This window comes from Cupressus sempervirens, chromosome 11, assembly GCF_028749045.1.
Source record: "Cupressus sempervirens isolate cs-2001-9-10 chromosome 11, ASM2874904v1, whole genome shotgun sequence".
NCBI lineage: Eukaryota > Viridiplantae > Streptophyta > Pinopsida > Cupressales > Cupressaceae > Cupressus > Cupressus sempervirens.
This window is the reverse complement of record NC_143128.1, coordinates 206,924,617-206,948,229: the sequence shown is the minus strand read 5'-3', so window position 1 is coordinate 206,948,229 and position 23,613 is coordinate 206,924,617.

The following is a 23,613-nucleotide window of genomic DNA, read 5'->3' as shown; positions in this document are numbered from 1 at the left end:
CGGGTATCAACTTCCCTGAATTGCCAGGATGAGCGTACCCTATCGCATTGTCTCAATGGTAAGAGAGGGGAGATAAACTCTTAAGTCCAAATCCTAAAGCCTTTAGCCAATTGTCCTAATTGATAATTAGGACAAGTATCTGAGTTAAGTACCCTCTGAATGCATCAAATGATGTAATTTTGGGATTATAACCCTTTTTGTTTGATTTAGTATGTGTTTTTCTATGATGGGTTTTCGTATGTTGTTATATGAGTCCTTGATGTGTTTTCTATTAATTAAGTCTAATTAAAAGATTAATTAATGATTTAATTTAATGGAAAAATTATTATGACATTTTAATATTTAATTAATTGAGAAATTAATTAAATAAAAAAGAATTAAATTTGGTGATAAAAGTTAAAAGTTTAAATTTAGAACGTGATAATATTTATTTAATTTAATAATAAAATATTTAGAGTTCATTTTTAAATAAATGCTAAATATTATTATTAATTGAATTAATAAATACTTTATTAATTAAGTTTCTAAAATGAATTAAGAAGTGGAAAAGATATTAAATTATTAAAAAGATTCTACATTGCATGATGCGTGCATAAGTTTAAAATAAAAGAAATTAATTAAAAAGATTAATTAATGATTTAATTTGATAGAGAATTATTTTGATATATTTAATATTTAATTAATTGAGAAATTAATTAAATAAAAGAACTAAATTTGGAGATTAAAGTTCAAAGATAAATTTAGAACAGGATAATATTTATTTAATTTAATAATAATATATTTAGAGTTCATTTTTAAATAAATGCTAAATATTATTGTTAATTAAATTAATTAAATATGTTATCAATTAAGTTCTAAAATAAATTAAAAGTTGAAAGATATTAAATTATTAAGAATTCTAGATCACATGATCTAAGCATGAGTTTAAATATGAGAATTAAATTAAAAGATTAAATAATAGAAAATAATAATGTTATTTTAATTTCATAAAGTGCACATGAGATTAAAGTAATAAATTAATTTAAAATAGAATTCAAGTGGAATATTAAATAAATTTATTTAATAAATCAACTTAATGTGCATGAAAGATGAATGCAAAATAAAAGAAAAGATAATAAAGGTTAATTTGGAGTTAATTGAGTTATGCAATGAGTCTTCTCGGGTGAACGCACAATTAGTGCCCCGATTTGAGGAGAATTTGCTTATCACAACTTTGGGGGTTCATTTTTGAGGGACATGAATTGGGACACGAATTTGGACAAGGAATTTGGGGAAGACAGAAATTTTGGGAGACAACTTTTGGAAGCAAATTTCAGAAGGCAAATTCTAAAGAAGATTTTCAGAAGAAGGTTATTGAAGAGGAGCGAATTCTCTTACAGTTTTTGAAGATTGCATAAATAGCATCAGGTTGAGGTAGGGTCTTGTGTTTGATCACGGGTTGAATTATGCAATTTGATAATCTTGTCTTCTTTGTGCTTGTGGATTATCAATCCGAATTGTCTGGATTTCACTATTTGATCCTTTCGCCCTCTTATGAACCTTATGATACTATATTGTATTTTCATCTATATAATAGAATTAGAAGAATAAATCAATTTGAAACCCTCGTTCTAGATGATAGAATTTTACAAATTAAACTAGGGAGAGCTTTTGTAAGAAAAGAAAATCTTGATTGAAAATTTTTATTAAAATGAAAGAGAAGAAATTTGTTATATAAATTTTTATACTGAAAAGAGACGATAATCTTTTAACGAATATTTTAATTTAGAGATCTAAGTGGTTAGTTCTATCAGATTAAAATTTCAATCATTTATTTTATATATATATATATATATTGAAAAAGAAAATTGTTTAAAAAAATGTTTTTAAAATTAAATATATTTGAAAAGTATTATATAAAATTTTAAACAAATAAAAAAAAAAAATTTAAAAAATTTTTTAAAAATAATAATAAAATAAATAAAATTTTAAATGTTTATGGGAGGGAGCGGGAATACCCACACCCCCCCCCCCCGTACCTACCTTTTAAGACTGCCGCCGGCAGTCTGCTGCCGCAGGCCCTGCGTCAGCAGGCCTGCCGCGCTGGCCAATTAAAGGTCGATGGCCTATATCAAGTAAGGTAAAGTTTATTTATGTTTTGTTTTGATTTTAATTATTAATTTTAATAATATTAATTGTATTTAATTATTATTTTAATTAATAATATTTATAAATAAAAAATAAAAAAAAATTTAATGATATTATTAATTATTATTAAATAAAATTATTAATAAGATTTTTAATTATTCTTAATTAGTATTTAAATGAAAGTATTAAAAAAGTTTTATTATTGTTTATTTAATAATAATGTATTTAGAATAAGGTTATTTTAATTAATAAAATTATTAGTAATTATATTAATTATTAATAATTGATAATTCTAGGAGTTGGTAATATAAGGATAGGTTAAGGGATATATTGTAATTCATAAGTACCTAAATTATACACTGGAAACGAGAATAGAAACCCGTACATTTGAATTAACATTATATTATTAGGATTAAATCAAATTGTGAGACTATTCTATATTTCTATGTGTTATCTGTATTATGGGGTGTTTAGGTTTTGTCCTAGCATTGACCAGTCCTAGGTTGTTACCAGAGGCTCGGGGATTATGTGAATGTGATGTTATGTTGTTTTGATCTCGATCTTTTAAACCCAACTCTGTTGATGTGTTGATATGCTCTATGACATGTTTGCGATTACTGTTTGTTATTGCTTTCCAGTTTCCTTGTGTGAAGCTATGATGTATGTATTTGAGATACCTGACTTAACCATTTCCGAGTCTCGATCAGTTATATTGATAACCATTTTTGAGTCTCGATCAGTTATACTTGGATTGCTTTTCGGTCGCTTGAGAGGACTGAAGTGTTTGTTATGTTCTTGATGATGTCATGTTTTGACTTGACCATTTTGGAGTCTTCGATCAGTATTGTAATTTACTATTGGGATACTTTCTGGTTGCTCATTGGAGAACCATCAAATTTCATTATTTATCATTGATGCCTTCAGTTGCTGATAGAGAACTGTCGTGGTCATATGATTATTATTTGGTGCTTATCTGTTGCTCATGAAGAACTGATGTAGTTTTGTGGCTTATCTTTTATGATGTCTTTTCAGTTGCTTGTATAGGACTGAGGTGGTTTTATTATGATTCTTTGATTTATGATTTCATGAGCCTAGGGTAGGTTATCTATGTGTAGAGTTGGGAAGTGGCTTGCAATGGGGATCGGGGCCCTAAGAGGCTGCCTGGAGTAACCCATTGTAAGTTGTTTTAATAAGTGAAAACATTTACACTAAATAAGGGAAAATGAACCTAATAAGATAATTGTATGTTCTCTCCCATGCCTTGAGTGCTAGTACAGACTAGGATGGGGTAGAGAGAACACTTGGTTACGACCTTGCATTCCATAGTATGCCTCGTCAGTACGAGAGGATACTAATGGACGCAGGGATCAGTAGGGACCTGGGATTCCTAAGGGATTGCTCGGGTAACTTCTACGTGACTTTTGCGATGACACTTTCCTGCTTGCATATTAGGTTTCCTACGTGTCTTGTGGTACCTCTGGGATTTAGATGTCGATCTTTTTAGGAACCCTTGAGTTAGCATACTTATAGGATTTCTTGGACTTAGAGAGTATTTATGATTATAGGTTTTGTTATCCTATTTGGGACTTGAGACTATCTCCTCAGCGCGGTGGGAGTGGACCATTTAGGTTCCACGCGGTCAGGTGGTAGTGCTTTTACTCTTACCGTTGAGATCCATTCTGTGGTCACCGTGGCTGGAGTTTTCGTGATTGGCATTTACTTTCACTATGTTCTTGGATTATTATGATGGATGGTTAGATTTTATGATAGATGTTTTATCATTATGGATGTATGGATGTATCAAGTATGGTGAATAGTTTCATATATTTTTACTGTACTTTGTATCATGGATTTGAGTATGTTGTATCTTTATCTTTACATATGTATATTCTTTTAAGCCTTTCCCACCCTGTGACTTGTACAGTGGATGATTGAGCATTCCGAATTAATTTGCCGAGAGGCATTCGGAACAAATGTATATTATGGACATGGGACTTTTTGATTATTCTTTAATATGTATGTGATAGTTTTTAGACTTAGAATTAATTAAATTTAAATGTGACTCAACGTCTTGGGGTCTTTAAGAAATGTAACTTACAATGTATGTTTGTCGATGATTACATGTTATTGCTTCCGCTACTATGTGTTTGATGTGCATGTTATACTTTCTTACTTAAAAAAAAAAAAATGTTTAGCAAACTTAGTGAAACTTTAGGTTAATTCTTTTGGATCCCTTGGCAGGGCGTTACAGGCATTAATCCATTCAATCTCGATATTTTGATATGAAATAAAATGTTAGATATAATACACATCACAATTCGTAATTTTGATATGCAACCTCCACAAATGATATACGATGGATAAAACATTGATACAATCTACTACATATTTTTGTAACATCCCAATCATTTATAGTTTTTCATTTAAATGTATCTATTTTGATATTTTTTCCTCTCCTCATTGTATTTGATATTATTTACCTATTATTGATAATTGGTTTGGAATGTTGATCCATATTATAAGTATTTGATAAATTTATTCAATCAGAATGTTCATTTATATCCAGAATCTTTCAGTGAAATCTACTATTTGGATATTTGTTTGTTGTTTTGTAGGCATTAGGTCATTCGCTAGGAGAAATTTTCACTTTGAATTCATGAAAGTTTTTTGGACATTGGAACTCATCCCATTTCCCTAGTTTGTATGGTTCCTTGTGTTGCCTCATGTGCAAAATTACTTTTGTTGTCTTTGGAAGGTAATTATACATATTTGTGGTTGATATCTTCAATTTGGGATTATTGTGATATGTGCAAATTTTACATGTTTTTTACATAGACAACCAAAAAGAAAAATAATAAAGTTTTAAATTTTTGAAGGTTGTTGATATCTTACTTCAACATATTTTAAGATTGTAATTCAATCTGAAACCATGAACAATGATAGTTGCCCCATTAAAGTCTCTATGTCTTTCAACAACTCAACACTGTGGACCCTAACTTTCTATCATTTGTTACCTTTCCCTTAAAAGTTGTGGACTCAAATTTTCCTACTTCTTTATGTTACTTTGTTACTTAGTCCTTGACTTTTCTTAGTTGCTATGTTCCTAGTTGACTTTAGATCCCTATATTTTATTTGTGTGCCATTACTTATCCTTTTCCTCCCAAATCCTCTTAATGATTTTGCAATGCTCAATATGAAATTGTATATAGTTAAGCATGAATTGATGTTAAGGCCAATACGTTGTCCATCTAATGGTGGATCATCTGATGTGGACTATATCAATTTAGACATTAGGAATGTAGTCATTAATTATTTCTAGGTGTACAACTAAGTGATGTATGCTTTTGAATAGAAAACACCTTTCTATTGAGATAAATGTAAAGTACAAAATTTGACTAATTTGAATCAATAGACATGTTTGAGCTCTCTCTATATATTTTAGAGATAAAATATAATGTTTCATAGCAAGAATAATAAATTGTATTATATTACTTCTTAAATATATAAGAAAATAAAAATAGCTCACTACAACCTATAATATTTGACACTTTATATATAAAATATGAATCATTTAAAGTGGTGGAAAAACCTTTTTTTTATGCTTGTTTATTTTGAAAGAAATTGGGATTAAATGGAAAGTTATGAGTCATTGAGCCTTGAGAATTAATTGAATGACAAATAGTAGTAGACATCTATACTAGAGTTTATTAGCTTGACGTTCTATTACGAGAGGCAAAAGAAAAAGAAAAATAGAAAATAACTCCTCTTATTTCTTATGCCCATTGAGTGCTAGGCATAATTACGGATGACTATGTAGGGGTAAAAATACAGGAAGCGTCTACCCAACTGAAAGAATAGAAATTAATCTATTATTAAAAATTATATTAAAATTACAAAACAATTGCTTTATAATTTATAAATAATTAATAAATTGCAATAGGCAACAATTCTTCTTGGATAGCCATTTCGCAAAATACATGTCATTATCAAATTTTAAATAAATTAACTTTGTAAAATCATTACATTGTAAATTTTAAATTAATTATTACGCCAAGAGGCATTCGATACAATGGCAGCACAAATGCCGAGCACGGGAATATCCCAAGATTCTTTGTCAATAAAAAAGAAAAGGCAGCAGTTACTAACTTCTAAATTAAATATTAAATTATTAAATCATAAAATAAAAAATATTCTCGCAATAAGAGCTGGCCGAAATAATAAGATGCCAAATGGAGGCTAAAATAATAGGCCCAAAAAAATAGGCCCCAAAAATATGCCCCTAAAAAGTAGAGCCTGAAAAAAGAGGGGCAAAACAATTTCAATATGATTTTTTTTTGTTAAATATCATATTGCATGCAGATTCATGTTTTTTATATTACGCCGAGAGGTGTTCTATACAATGGCAACACAAATGCCCAGCACGGGAATATGCCAAGATTCTTTGTCAATAAAAAAGAAAAGGTAGGAGTTACAAACTTCTAAATTAAATATTAAATTATTAAATCATAAAATAAAAAATACTCTCGAAATAATAGCTGGCCGAAATAATAGGATGCCAAATGGAGGCCAAAATAATAGGCCCGAAAAAATAGGGCTCGAAAAAGTAGGACCCAAAAAAATAGGCCCAAAAAATATGCCCCTAAAAAATAGAGCCTGAAAAAATAGCGGCAAAACAATTTCAATATGATTTATTTTTTTGTTAAATATAATATTGCATACATATTCATGTTTTTTTATTGTGGGGAGTGGGAGAATTTGAAATAAATTCATGGAATGTGAAGAGATGTCTATTGGGGGAGATGAGGAGTCTCTCACAAGCTATAAAACAAAAGCTCCTCATTTCATTTTCATTTTATGTTTTTGCAGGAAGGAAGAGGTGGAGATTATTAGAGGATTAGATTGGAGTTTTTGAACATGAATAGATTGAAGTTTTGGAGTAATTTTTTTGCTGGCGATATTTCTATTTTCTATTTAGATTTAAAAGTAGACGTAGATTCAAATTCAAAATTAGTTATAATTTTCTACTTTGATTTAGATTTCAATTTCAATTAGTTCCATTTGGATTTCTAAAATTATATTCAAAATTGTTTATGCTTACATTTAATTGTTTAATCTTGCATGTTTCATTTAGATTTTGATTTGCATTCAAAATCTTCTGAGTTATATATTTTGTAATACTTTTTATTTTCATATTTTAAAAGTGCATGTTTCAAAATAGTTTTAGTTTGCATGTTTTAGATTTGAATGTTTCATAATAGTTTTATATTTGCATGTTTCAAAGTATTTATATTTTCATGTTTCAAAGTATAATTTTATAATTTATGTGGATGACAATGTCACCATATCAATACAATTTATATTTTATTAAAGTTAACGATTTATTTAAAGTACATGAATAAAATATTTAGTATATATTTTATCATTATTAGATTGTAAAATATAAAAAAATTCTCCAAATAATAGCTGGCCAAAATCATATGAAAACAAATGGATACTGAAATAATAGGGCCTGACAAAAAGGGCAAAAAATAGGACCCGAAAAAATACAGCCAAAAAAAAGGGCTGAAATAATTTTATTAAATTTTTAAATATAAAATATTTTCTTTTTGTTAAATTTATTTTTGCATGCACATTCATGCTTATTTTTCATGGGGAGTGGGGGAATTTGAAACAAATTTGTGGAATGTCAAAAGACATTTATTGGGGGATATGAGGAGTCTTATGGGTTATAAAACAAATGCTTCATATTTAATTTTCATTTTGTGTTTTTATAGGGAGGAAGAGGTGGAGATTATTGGAGTGGATTAGAGTTTTTGAAGAGGAGTAGATTAAAGTTTTGGAGTAATTTTTTGCATGTGAGATTTCTATTTTTAATTTAGTTTTGCATTTAGATTACGATTTAGTTATGTATTTAGATTTAAATGTAGATTTAATTTCAAAATTAGTTATAATTTAGCCTTGCATGGTTGATTTAGATTTAGAATTCAAATTGAATCAAAATCTATTTGGACATTTTTAATGTGCATGTTTCAATTTAGAATAATATTTGCATGTTTCATATTAGTTTTAGATTTTCATATTTCAAAATTCTTTTGATTTTTATGTTTTAAATTTGTATGTTTCATAATAGTTTTATATTTGCATGTTTCAAAATATTTATGTTTTTTCATGTTCCATAATTTTTATTATATCATTAATGTGGATGACAAGGTCACCTTATCAATAAAATTTGTATTTTATTAAATTTAATGATTAATTTAAAATAAAAAAATCATATACTTAGTTTGTATTTTATCATTATTTAACTAGATTAATTATGTGTTTTATTTTAAATATTTTTCACAGTACATATAATTTTTTATTAATATTTATGTTTGTATTGTTTGAAAAGTGGAAGACAATGCCACCATATTTCAAGCATTACAATCTAACTATTTCATTTGAAATAGTTTTGATTTTTATCTATGTTGTTTTAAAAATTATTCATTTGAAAGAATTTGTGTTAATTATGAATACTTTTTTATTCTGATAATTTCTATATGTTGATGTTTGTTTATAAGTTTGCAGGTTACTATTTGAGTTATGGATGCCTCGAACAAATAATCAAACATTATTTGATAATAGCCTAACTACTTCAATAACCTCAAATGATTTCTTTGAGACTGAGTTTGACAAATGCCTACAAATAAGTAAAGAGATGTCCACAACTATAATTAAAGTTATGAAGAATGCAATATTTCGAATTGACTATGTCGGGCACATAGAAGTAATGCATATGAAGGATGCATAAAAATTCATATGTGACACATCTACAAAAGTGGATGGGGATCCATCAATGATTAAAGAACTCTTTCATGATCATTTTTCAAACAAAGGTCACAAAAGAATCCTAATCATTGAAGAATGTGACATGTATTTATGCCATTACAAAGATTTTTATTTTTTGTATATGGTTCATTCTTGTCTCCAATTTTAGAATTTTACTTCTAATTAGTTGTATTGGGAGTTTTGTTTCAACATTGTTCTATGTAACTTTCACGAAGAGGAGAACAAGAAAATATAAATTTATTATTGTACAAAATATTTCTTTAATGGATGTGGCTACTAAATATGTTAATTAAGAAAGAAAATCATAAGTCTAAATCTCATACTTCCCTTAACCATGTCCCTTATTTTAGTTTAACATTGAACCACTTACTAACCTTAACCATAACATTGAGTGTCATATAAATGAAATTGTAAACCTTGGATCCTAACTCTAACTTTTACTCTATATATCATTGTTCTAATCATTTAGTAAATTATATAACTTAACCTAACCCTATATGTACTAGAAACAAGAAATAATATTATATTTTTTATAAGTGGAAATATATATATATATATATATATATATATAGAGAGAGAGAGAGAGAGAGAGAGGTGTATCTGGAGAGCATAGAGGAAGGGAGAGATTAGGAAGTATGGGAGAGATTAGGAAGTATATCTAGAGAGCAAGATGAGAGAGATAAGGGGGTGTATCAAGAGATTATAGAGAGGGATTAGGGGGTGTATCTAGGGACTAGAGACAAAGACATATTAGAGGGTGTATTTAGACAGGGGGAGATATTACTAGGTGTAGTTAGAGAGTAGGGAGAGAGAGAGAGAGAGAGAGAGAGAGAGAGAGAGAGAGAGAGAGAGAGAGAGGGAGGGAGGGAGAGAGAGATAGAGAGAGAGAGGATGGGAGAGGGAGGGATTACATTATTATAAAGATTAATAACTTGTATCACAATAGCACTAATCATGGGCAATATAATAGAACTAACGCACATTAAAATTTAACCTGACAATTACCCTAACACTAAGATAAACTATAATAATAGCACTAACATCAACTATAATATGATTAATAACCTAGAAATAACCTTAACCACAATAATAACACAAATCCTAACTCTAACTCTAACTCTAACTCTAAATCTAACGCTAACCCCAACCTTAACCCTAACCCTAGCCTCAATTCTAGCTCTAATTCTAACACTAACACTAATGCTAACACTAACATTAAATATAACTCTAACCCTAATGCCAACCCTAACTCTAACTGTAACCCTTGTGCTACCCCTAACCCTAATTTTGACCCTAACTCTATCTCTAACCCTTCTTCTAATTCTAATTCTAACTCTAACTCTAGCTCAAACCCTGACTCTAAATCTAACCCTAACCCTCACCCTAATTCAAACCCTAGCTTTATTTTTATCTTTAATTCTAGCCCTAACACTAATTCTTACCCTTACCCTAACCCTAAATCTAACTCAATCTCTAACCCTAATTATCTTTGTAACCCTAATTCTAACCCTAACCCTAATCCTAACTCTAACTCTAACTGTAGCTCTAATTCTACCCCTAACCCTAACCTATATAGCCCTTACTCTAATCTTGATTCTAACCTAAATCCCAATTCTAGCCCTAACCCTAACCTAATTTTAACCCTAACTATAACTCTAATCCTAACTCTAACTCTAACAATAACTCTAATCCTCACCCTAACCCTAACCCTAACACTAATTCTAACCCTAACTCTAACTCTAACTCTAATGCTCATTCTAATCCTAACCCTAATTCTAACCCTAAATCTATGTTTATCTCTTACCCTAACTCTAACTCTAACTTTATCCCTAATTCTTACCCTATCCCTAATTCTAACCCTAACTATACATCTAACTCTAACTCTAATTGTACCCCTAACCCTAACATTAACCCTAACCCTAACTCTAACTCTAAACCTACCCATAATCCTAACCTTAAAAATATATATAACTCTAACTCCAACCCTAACCCTAATTAAATCCTAATCCCAACCCTAACTATAACCCTAACCCTAAATCTAACTAGGTAACTCTAACCCTAACCCTAACTCCAACTCTATGTCTAACTTTAACTCTAACTTGAACTGGTACTCTAACTCTAATTCTAACCCTATCCCTAATCTTATCCCCAATTCTAACCCTAAATCTAACTCTAACTCTAAATCTTATACTAACACTAACACTATCACTACCTCTAATTTTAACTCTAACTCTAATTGTAACCCTAAGCCTAATGCTAGACCTAATGCTAACCATAACCCTAACACTAACCACCCTAACTCTAACAAAAACCATATCCATAACTCTATTCCTAACCTTAACCATAGCTCAATCCCTAACCCTAACTCCAACCCTAACCCTAATTCTATCCCTAAGGTTAACATTAACTATAATGGTAACTTTTTCCCTAACCATATATCTACGTATGATTACAACATTTTACATTACAATATCCCAAAAAAAAAAAATAATAATAATCTAAATTAAACTCCTTATATTAAATTTGGAAAAAAATTGAAGCATAATTTTATAGTAACTTCATACAACTCTAATTAAAAATTAATTAACAATTTTATAGTAACATTATCAAAATAAAAAATAAAAAGTAAATATTTTTCCTATTGTGTCGCGACTGCCACTAGCTTGTATATATACCTATATATATATTATGCCGAGAGTAATCATTCTTGAGGCACCTATTTTTATTTTCATAAATCCCAACTTCGATTAAAATAACTTTGGCATTAAATAAAAATTGGCGCCTCAAGAACGATTACTCTCGGTGTAATATATATAGAGGTATATATAAGCTAGTTACAGATGGAGTTTAAGAGAGTACGGGCCGCGAAAGCACAGACACCCGATGGATATCATTTGGCGATTATTGAAGAGATGCTCGATAATTGGCGAATGCTTGTTAAAAAAGGCATAATTGACAACACCGAAGCACGTCTTCTGGATGCCATCATTGCAATCAAGAAACCTGATTCATATATATATTATAATATTCATATTTAAATATTTTTCATAGTATATATATATATAACGAATTTGTTTCAAATTCCCCCACTCCCCACGAAAAATAAGCATGAATGTGCATGCAAAAATAGATTTAACAAAAATTTAATAAAATTATTTCAGCTTTTTGTTTTGGCTGTATTTTTTCGGGTCCTATTTTTCGCCCTTTTTGTCAGGCCCTATTATTTCAGCATCCATTTGGCTTCATATGATTTTGGCTAGCTATTATTTGGAGAATTTTTCTATATTTTACAATCTAATAATGATAAAATATGTACTAAATATATTATTCATGTACTTTAAATAAATCATTAACTTTAATAAAATATAAATTGTATTGATATGGTGACATTGTCATCCACATAAATTATAAAATTATACTTTGAAACACGAAAATATAAATACTTTGAAACATGCAAATATAAAACTATTATGAAACATTCAAATCTAAAACATGCAAACTAAAACTATTTTGAAATATGCAAATCTAAAACTAATATGAAACATGCAAATCTAAAACTAATTTGAAACATGCACTTTTAAAATATGAAAATGAAAAGTATTATAAAATATATAACTCAAAAGATTTTGAATGCAAATCTAAATCTAAATCAAACATGCAAGATTAAACTATTAAATGTAAGCATAAACAATTTTGAATATAATTTTAGAAATCTAAATGGAACTAATTGAAATTGAAATCTAAATCAAATTAGAATATTATAACTAATTTTGAATCTTAATCTACATCTACATTTAAATCTAAATATAAAATAGAAATCTCGCCAGCAAAAAAATTACTCCAAAACTTCAATCTATTCATGTTCAAAACCTCCAATCTAATCCTCTAATAATCTCCACCTCTTCCTTCCTCTAAAAACATAAAATGAAAATGAAATGAGGAGCTTTTTTTTAATAGCTTGTGAGAGACTCCTCATCTCCCCAATAGACATCTCTTCACATTCCATGAATTTATTTCAAATTCCCCCACTCCCCACAAAAAAAAAAAAAACATGAATCTGCATGAAATATTATATTTAAAAAAAAATAAAATCATATTGAAATTGTTTTGCCCCTATTTTTTCAGGTTCTATTTTTTAGGGGCATATTTTTTGGGCCTATTTTTTCAAGTCCTACTTTTTTGGGCCCTATTTTTTCTTTCTTATTATTTCAGCCTCCATTTGGCATCCTATTATTTCAACGAGCTATTATTTCGAGAGTATTTTTTATTTTATGATTTAATAATTTAATATTTAATTTAGAAGTTTGTAACTCCTGCCTTTTCTTTTTTATTGACAAAGAATCTTGGCATATTCCCATGCTGGGCATTTGTGCCGCCATTGTATAGAACGCCTCTTAGTGTAAAAAACATGAATCTGCATGCAATATTATATTTAACAAAAAAATAAATCATATTGAAATTGTTTTGCCCCTATTTTTTCGGGCTCTATTTTTTAGGGGCATATTTTTTGGGCCTATTTTTTCGGGTCCTACTTTTTCGGACCCTATTTTTTCGGGCCTATTATTTCGGCCTCTATTTGGCATCCTATTATTTTGGCCAGCTATTATTATGAGAGTATTTTTTATTTTATGATTTAATAATTTAATATTTAATTTAGAAGTTTGTAACTCCTACCTTTTCTTTTTTATTGACAAAGAATCTTCGCATATTCCAGTGTTGGGCATTTGTACTGCCATTGTATAGAACGCCTCTCAGCGTAAATATTTAAAATTTGCAATTCTTTTTTTTTTAAATTCATATTTTTCATTCTCTTTTACACTTTTCTTTTATGAAAAAAATATTTTCATACTTCAATTTTTACTTCTTTCATTTTTTTTTGATGGAAACGACCGGATTACATAGATATTGACATCTCTGCCTTTACAAGCTGATTAAAACATTATGAGGTAGCATATATCTAAACCAGAAGCCGTCCTTCGGCTAAGCCACCACGTGCAGGGGGATCCAGTCCGTCAAAGTCACCCAGGGGTCAAACCTGGCCCAAACGCGTCTTCGGGGGTTTGAACCTTGGTGGATGGCAATTTACACTGTACCATCATCCTCACCAATTGTGCCCAACCAATTGAGCCACAACCCTTGACAATTTTTACTTTATTACCCGATAACATAAATAATGTTTCTTGAATCCCCAACTTGTATACAATATGGACATGTCAGTTATGGATGGTAGTTATTGGCATATATCCAGCCACCCCTAAATTCATGGCTGATGCCATAAAATAGCAGACACCTGCTCATATTTTGGGTTAGTTGATAAAAAATCACTAATAGAAGTAGTTGCACTAATGATGGGCCGTTATGTATTTGGGAAAACATCGCAATGTAAATTTAGTGTGTGACATAATGGCATTAGGGCCGTATATATAGTGTAATGCTAGATTTCTGAACCCTAACATAATCTTAAAAACTAAATGTATGCGTTTTTATCATTTCTTGTAACGTGGGTTGCATTTTTTAGGGATCCATAGGTTTACTAAGACAGGATTTATACTCTTCAATGAGACCTCTCGACGAGCAGGAGAAGATACTTGCATTCAATTTGGCATTCATATGTGAAGATATAGAGGTCATCCACTGGTTAGCAACATTAACCCCCTCCATAAAAAGTAAATTGCAAGATGAATATAAAAAGTATCGCGAACCTTGGGAGAATCTCATCGGTTTCTACCGAGTTGTGAACTAACTTTTGGATGAAAATGGTGACATAGTAGAGGACGATGTGAAAAATGCATTAGAATATGCTTCACTGTCTATTTCTAGTAGTGGGGCCGACCGCGCGATAGCCATTGTGGAGCTTATTCTGTCTGAATGTAAAGGTCAGCAAAAAGAGGATTTTGTTTAGTCACAAATTGACAGTGCGGCGATATCATCAGAAGACTGCAACATAGTATTGGCAAAGCTTTTGTCAGAATGCAAAGATACATTAGACAAATGGAAAAGAATTATTCAGCTAAAATATGAAAAACTGTTTAGGGAGGCTGTTAAAAGAGGCTATATCTCTCTTTTACAGTATTTGGTGCAAATATATCCCAGTGAAAAGTTGCTGCCCAAAGCTGACGATGGAGGTAAAACTGTGCTGCATTATGCAGCAGAGTGGGAAGCTGATAAGGAATGTAGAAAATATAGTGATTATTATCTGGATACCGTGTTCAAGTCGCTTGTAAAGATATATAAAGATGAAACCGTGAGGCAAGTGGATAAACAGGGAAGGACTATCCTTCATCATGCATCCTTTCATAGGTCAGGCGAATTTTGTAAATTCCTTGTTGACACGTATGGGTTAGGAAATGAGGTGGATAAGTTGGGACAAAACTTTTTGCATTATGCCGCCCAAGGATAGCATGCGTTCGGAATCATGCAAGCATTAAAGGTAAAGATAGTAACTTCTGATTTAATAAGAAGCAGGAATAAAAAGCGAGAGACTTCTCTGTATCTAACTGCCATGTGTGGTAATGAAAACATGATCTACTTGCTAGGGCAATGGTACTATTGGAGGGAGAAAGTAACCCTTCTGAGGAAAGTACTCAAATAGACTGACCACCAGGGACTGACTCCGCTACATTTAGCAGCACATTACGACCATTTAGAAACTGTGGAGGGGCTGCTGAGTGCCGAATCGGATCCTCTAGAAGAAAGAGACATTAGTGGGAAAACTGCCTTACACAGTGTTGTCGAAAACACAAGCCTAAACCCTGAAGATGCAAAGAAGTTAATAGATACTCTGCTGAATCATTTTGAAACTGATGGAGAGAAGGCCCTTTTCCTTTGGGCTTCGGCAATAGGAATCCGCATTACAGACGAAATGGAAGGCATAAATTCGGATCATCAAAAAATTCTACGGGAAAGGAAAAACAGCGACGAAAGGATAAATCTGTTACAAGAAGCGGCACAACAGGGAAACTCGAGCTTGACATGGGAGCTTCTCAACGGAGGACCTGACTTTACAAAAATTTCAAACAATCAGGGATTTCGATGGGGTAAGAGTCGTTATCTAATATTTTTATTGTCATTCATTAAATATTTTTTGATACGTATAATAAAATATAACTACAAAGTTACGCTATGCACAGTAAGGAGGCAAGTAGAGAAATTCTCTGACGCAGCTGACAGACGCACAATTCAGGACACGCTTGGTAATATCCTAGTAATCGATATTGTTATGTCAGCCTGAAAACTCTGCATTATTTCAATTTCAAACTCAATCACAACTAACAAGGTAAATTTTGGTAACAGGCCACAATATTCTGGTAGAATGCATAGCTGCACATTTTCTGAATCCGTATATAAAACTCCAATTACCATGAGTGTTACTAGTGGTAGTGGTATGGGAAAGACCAGCCTCATGTATATGATACGCATTTTGATTTTCATTTGCAAATTAAAAGAACAGGCGTTCTAGATTTTTATTGATCCCACTTGCTAATGATGGCATGAGGCATAGTTAACATGTTAAAAAATGGAGGTAGGAAAGATCCTAGAATTGTAAATATCATGTTAAAAAGAGAAAACTAAACTGCCGTCTTAGACTATTGCGCTAGATGAAATTGTATTTTATTCTACAGAGATTATATGGAAGAATAAAAAGAATAGCAAAGTTAACCTAAAAATCTGAGAAAGCATTTGTCGTAGGAGGTCATTCTGAATCCGTAGTGCATGGGCGCCTTCGTCTTAGAAAATATTTCATTTTAAGGAATCTTAAAACTTGTGTGCATGTACAGATAGAAGCTGAACTACTCCTCACGGCTGCCCAGTTGGCATTTCCATACTTATGGCGACAGGAGGATTTCGCTGGAGCAAAACAATTACAACCAAGTAAAAATGGATGGAGGATGTACGAAAAGATCGAGGAAGGGGTGCAAAAATTATTGTCCAAAGGAAAAGACAGAAAATGTATTTCTATAACACACCCACGAAAGTTAATAACAAGGTAACCAGAATTCTTATTTTGTTCTCAAAAAATAGGAAAACTAATTGTGCGGATGATCACTGATTACAAGCAAGAAAATCCACTTGTAGAGCTCTTTAAGAAATATAAACCAGAGTATGGAGTTGTTTACAAATATTTGGCATGAATGGATTTCAGACAATTGGTAAGAGAGCAAGAACTTCTATTTGCTTAATAATCCTTTAAAATATATCAATATATTGATGTTCTAATTTATCAGTAATTTTTTACTTCTGTTATGATATTTCTAGCTAGAAACGAACGAGAAAGGTTCAGAGTATGAGAATTAGGCACAATCACTCGGAGGGGTTCCAAGACTTTTAACAGTATAATTTAGTGCTGGGAACTACCGTGAAGTGAACGAAGCTTGGGCGGGGCTTGCAGTTGAGGTAACAAGAGCAATTGAGGCGTCTATGATGGGGGCGTAGTGGCTAAACACATGCTGGACATACGCTTGGAAGATTAATAAACGGAGCGTCTACATGAAATTCATTTTCCCTTGTCTCCTTTTGGCATTTCTGGTTGTTTGGATTGTCTGCGCTGCATGGTTGATTCTAGAAAATTTTAACAACCACCAACTCAAAAAATAAAATACAGATCCATACCTATAACTTCCTTTGGAATATTCTCATATGCATTCAAGCAATTAATTTCTGTTTTTAATCCTGTGAGTAAGCAGTTGAGTGGTTATTTCAGCGTGCCTGATCATTCACGGCAGCTATGCTATCAACACAAGGTGATTTCGAACATCAAATTTTTGAAGAGACAAACTGGGAAAAAACCCACCATTATATTTTCTTTGATTGCTGGATGCATACATTGGTGGGGTCTGTGCGAGGACAATGTTAAGGACACACTTATTCCCAAATACGGCTCAGCTCCAGAGAGCAAGCTCCGAATAATAGCCTTGGCGGATGATCTGGACCTCTGTGGAGATGAAATCGTATTGCGTATATGCGCTTCTACCCTCAAATTCATGTGCATTTCCATTACTTTCTAATAAAGATATATCTGTTACTTGAATCTCGTAACGCAACAATTGTTCATAATGGCGCAGGTTTTATGGGCTATCAATTTGGTTTTCAAGGTGTGTGAAATCGATTTCATTCTCACAATGGACAAGAACATTATTGAAGCAGCATTCAAAAGGTCTTCCCTGAACCAAGACGAGGACTCTGTAGACAAGTTTATTAGAAAAACAATTCAACTGCCATTGAGCTTACTAGATCTGGCGGATGAAGAATGGAATAGTTTTCTTGAAAAGGAGTTGGGATATGAACCAACAATAAAATCCACACAATATTATACAATTGATTCTTCTCCAAATGATGAACAAGGTATGTAAATAGATACAGCGAAATTTTGGTTTCGAAAAATTTCACTTTGTTACAATGAGATATTTACTTGTTTATTCAATTTACATTTCTTAGATTCTTCTCTATTCACCTGGTTTCCTTTATGCTGAGTTCCGTTCATAACATACAAATCTCTATTTTTCTTATTCAAACATATAATAGTGATCAAGGAAAGATACATTACAGATGCTGAGACAGACTCTCTCACAGATTCTTCCACTGATGGAGATGAAGTTACGTATGAAAATACAACAATGTTTTGCTTGGAAATATACACTATACTTTAAAAGTTATGTTATCACTATGTGATATTAAATTCACTGGTACACATTTCTTACTTTAGATTGATTTTGGTTCAAAATATATAAAATCGTTGTTTTAGGAAAAAGAAAGCTTTTTAAACCTATGCGATTATTATATGATATTAAATCGTATGGTACACATTTCATCTACAGTTTTATTTTTCTTTCATTTTTTTTTTTACAAAAAGATAAAATAGAAGGTGACATTCAAGCAAGAACAATTAGGCAAAGTGCATCTTTCACAACTCATAAACAAATTAGGATTCATTTATTCTTATGAGAGATGGATTTATTCATAAAATATGGATCAATAGATTTTACTTTAAAAACTACATAGTTAAGTTATAATTATGATTAGCTTTCAGTAGTCTTTGTTAGATTTAGCCCATAAGACACAAAGTTCTTTGATAGATGATAAAATAAAAGGTGACAGCCAACCCACAAGAACCAACCAAAGTGCTTCTTTCACAACTCATGAAATATGAAGACGAGAGACAGTCCTCGGATGTTTCTCTAAAAGAAATTGTTGCTAATTATATAAAGCATCGGTGGCCAGTGGATAAAATAGATTTGAGTGAGAGGGAGGAGGAAAAGAAATAGATGATCAGACTGAAACAGGCTTTTGACGCCATTTAGGAAATATCAAGCTTTGAAGTATTCCGATTTTCATGTGAAATTGGTAAACAACTAGGAACATCCAAGGAGAAGAATAAAATAGAAGAAAGACAATGCAGAAACCTCCATAGCGCCTTCGAAAATGTACAAGACGTATCAAGGGAGGGGGTTGAGTGATTTTAGGGGTTCAGATTCCATTGTGCTCCCAGATATCTTGCATTTCCCAACTAAACCTCTACAGCCTAAGAGGACTTTATAGATAACTCCTTCCTTAACTCTTCTTAAATCAATATCTCAATCTTCAAATATATTATTTGGTGAACTATGGATACATTAGAGACCAGTCAATTTAGTATTATCGTCTTATTTTACTAAAAGCAGTATATGATTTTTAGTATTCATTAACAATTCATTTCCAATGAACTATATTCAAAATGTATGTTTATGGATATATAATTATGCTTATGAAAGAATAGTTCTGAGTTCCATCCTCTTCATCTCCCTTGTTTTACTTTTTCCGTTTTTTCTCATTTCTTTAGCCATTACTAGATTTTGAAATTTTTGGTTATGCATTTATAACTCTTTCTTTTTTGGATTTGGCTGTGGGAGTCCTAAACTGCAGATTCTGTGTTTTTGTATTTTTTCGATATCTGAGTGCAATTTCAAAATGTGGAAAATCTGAGTTTGGAAAATAAGGCAGCCTCTATTATAATGTATTTATATTTATTAATTAAATTAATAAATTAGGAAGCCATTCTTTTTCAATTTTCAATTTAATTAATGAATGTCAAGAATTGATCATTAGAAGTGCAAATAGTATTTAAGTGGGGGCATCTTCACATGAATAGCTCCCAAACTCTAATTATCTCAAAGTGCATTTGAGGGAAGAGAGTTGTAGAGGAAGTCTTGTTGTACTATTTTTCTAAGAAATCTTGATGCACTTCTACAAGTAGATTATTATAGAAGATAAGATCCTAGATGGAGGAGCCAGGTAGGATGGAAAGAGAACCATGTGACTTGAATCTGTTTGATACCATTTCATATTTCTTATTTGATGTTTCTATTATTATATATACATAATATACATGAGCTCAGAATTTTCTACTAAATTTTTTGATGAATAGTCTATTTCTATTCACAATGTGGCGGTAGTTATTTAAACTATACTCATATATGTATAGCTTCTAGCATTGTAGATCTGTTGATATATGTGAGTTCTCCTCAATGACATTAAATAGGAAAAATAATTACTAAATTAGTATAGGAAAAAAATTTATTATAAGTCACTCAAACTGAAATTTATTTCATTTTAAGCTATATCCATCTTGAATTTATTTGTAATAATTAATTTTTTAAATACTCATAAATCTTTACAAAATCATTTTAATATATTATTAGATTATGAATTTTAAAAAAGGACAACAAAATATTTCGAACAATAATTGTTATAAATAATTGATCATATTAATGTTGTCACGTACATCAAATAAATGTATGGTATTAAAACAATACAATTTTTAATTTTTTAAATGGAGTCTTTCAACCAAGAATTGTAAAAGTTATATAGTATTATTACCTATCTAATAATGGTAAGTATGCCCCTGTGGAATATTCGATGGACCGATATAGACTTTAAATGTCCTACGGCCTTTCAAATTATAAACGTCCTCCTTTTTTACATGGGCTATTCATTTTGTATCCGTCAATCCTTTTTTTGTGAATTGTAATCTCAATAAATTTTTATTAATTGAAAAAGACTATTCATCAAAAAAAAGAAAAAAGAGATCTGAAGTGTTAAGATCCTCCCAATATCTAATTTTTTATATATTAATATTTAGTCACTAGTGTTAATAAATTGCTTTAAGTATTTCCTTATCAATTTCAATCTTACTTAAAATTGCATTAATCCATTCAATCTCGATATTTTGATATGAAATAAAATGTTAGATATAATACACATCACAACTCGTAATTTTGATATGCAACCTCCACAAATGATATACGATGGATAAAATATTGATACAATCTACTAAATATTTTTGTAGCATCCCAATCATTGATAGTTTTTCATTTAAATGTATCTATTTTGATCTTTTTTCCTCTCCTCATTGTATTTGATATTATTTACCTTTTATTGATAATTGGTTTGGAATGTTGATCCATATTATAAGTATTCGATAAATTTATTCAATCAGAATATTCATTTATATCCAGAATCTTTCAGTGAAATCTACTATTTTGATACTTGTTTGTTGTTTTGTAGGCATTAGGTCATTCGCTAGTAGAAATTTGACATTTTGAATTCATGAAACTTTTCTAGACATTGGAACTCATCCCATATCCCTAGTTTGTATGGTTCCTTGTGTTGCCTCATGTGCAAAATTACTTTTGGTGTCTTTGGAAGGTAATTATACATATTTGTGGTTGATATCTTCAATTTGGGTTTATTGTGATATGTGCAAATTTTACATAATTTTTACATAGACAGCCAAAAAGAAAAATAACAAGGTTTTAAATTTTTGAAGGTTGTTGATATCTTACTTCACCATATTTTAAGATTGTAATTCAATCTATAACCATGAAGAATGATAGTTGCCCCATTAAAGTCTCTATGTCTTTCAACAACTCAACACAGTGGACCCTAACTTTCTATCATTTGTTACCTTTCCCTTAAAAGTTGTGGACTCAAATTTTCCTACTTCTTTATGTTACTTTGTTACTTAGTCCTTGACTTTTCTTAGTTGCTATGTTCCTAGTTGACTTGAGATCCCTATATTTTAATTGTGTGCCATTACTTATCCTTTTCCTCCCAAATCCTCTTAATGATTTTGCAATGCTCAATATAAAATTGTATATAGTTAAGCATGAATTGATGTTAAGGCCAATACGTTGTATATCTAATGGCGGATCATCTGATGTGGACTAAATCAATTTAGACATTAGGAATGTAGTCATTAATTATTTCTAGGTGTACAATTAAGTGATGTATGCTTTTGAATAGAAAACACCTTTCTATTGAGATAAATGTAAAGTACAAAATTTGACTAATTTGAATCAATAGACATGTTTGAGCTCTCTCTATATATTTTAGAGATAAAATATAATGTTTCATAGCAAGAATAATAAATTGTATTATATTACTTCTTAAATATATAAGAAAATAAAAAGAGCTCACTACAACCTGTAATATTTGACACTTTATATATAAAATATGAATCATTTAAAGTGGTGGAAAAACCTTTTTTTTTATGCTTGTTTATTTTGAAAGAAATTGGGATTAAATTGAAAGTTATGAGTCATTGAGCTTTGAGAATTAATTGAATGAAAAATAGTAGTAGACAACTATACTAGAGTTTATTAGCTTGACGTTCTATTACAAGAGGCAAAAGAAAAAAAAAAATAGAAAACAATTCCTCTTGTTTCTTATGCCCATTGAGTGCTAGGCATAATTACGGATGTCTATGTATGGGCAAAAATACAGGAAGCATCTACCCAACTGACAGAATAGACATTAATCTATTATTAAAAATTATATTAGAATTACAAAACAATTGCTTTATAATTTATAAATAATTAATAAATTGCAATAGGCAGCAATTCTGCCTAGATAACAATTTCGCAAAATACATGTCGTTATCAAATTTTAAATAAATTAACTTTGTAAAATCATGACATTGTAAATTTTAAATTAATTATTACACCGAGAGGCATTCTATACAATGGCAGCACAAATGCCCAGCACGGGAATATGCAAAGATTCTTTGTCAATAAAAAAGAAAAGGCAGTAGTTACTAACTTCTAAATTAAATATTAAATTATTAAATCATAAAATAAAAAATACTTATGGCGACAGGACGATTTTTCTGGAGCAAAACAATTGCAACCAATTAAAAATGGAAGGAGGATGTACGAAAAGATCGAGGAAGGGGTGCAAAAGTTATTGTCCAAAGGAAAAGACAGAAAACGTATTTCTATTGCACGCCCACGAAAGGTAATAACAGGGTAACCAAAATTCTTATTGGGTTCTCAAAAAATAGGAAAACTAATTGTGCGAATGATCACTGATTACAAGCAGGAAAATCCACTTGTAGAGCTCTTTAAGAAATATAAACCAGAGTATGGAGCTGTTTACAAATATTTGGCATGCATGGATTTCAGACAATTGGTAAGAGAGCAAGAACTTCTATTTGCTTAATAATCCTTTAAAAAATAGTAATATATTGATGTTCTAATTTATCATTAATTTTTTACTTCTGTTATGATATTTCTAGCTTGAAACGAACGAGAAAAGTTCGGAATATGAGAATCAGGCGCAATCACTCGGAGGGGTTCCAAGAATTTTAACGGTACAATTCAGTGTTGGGAACTACCGTGAAGTGAA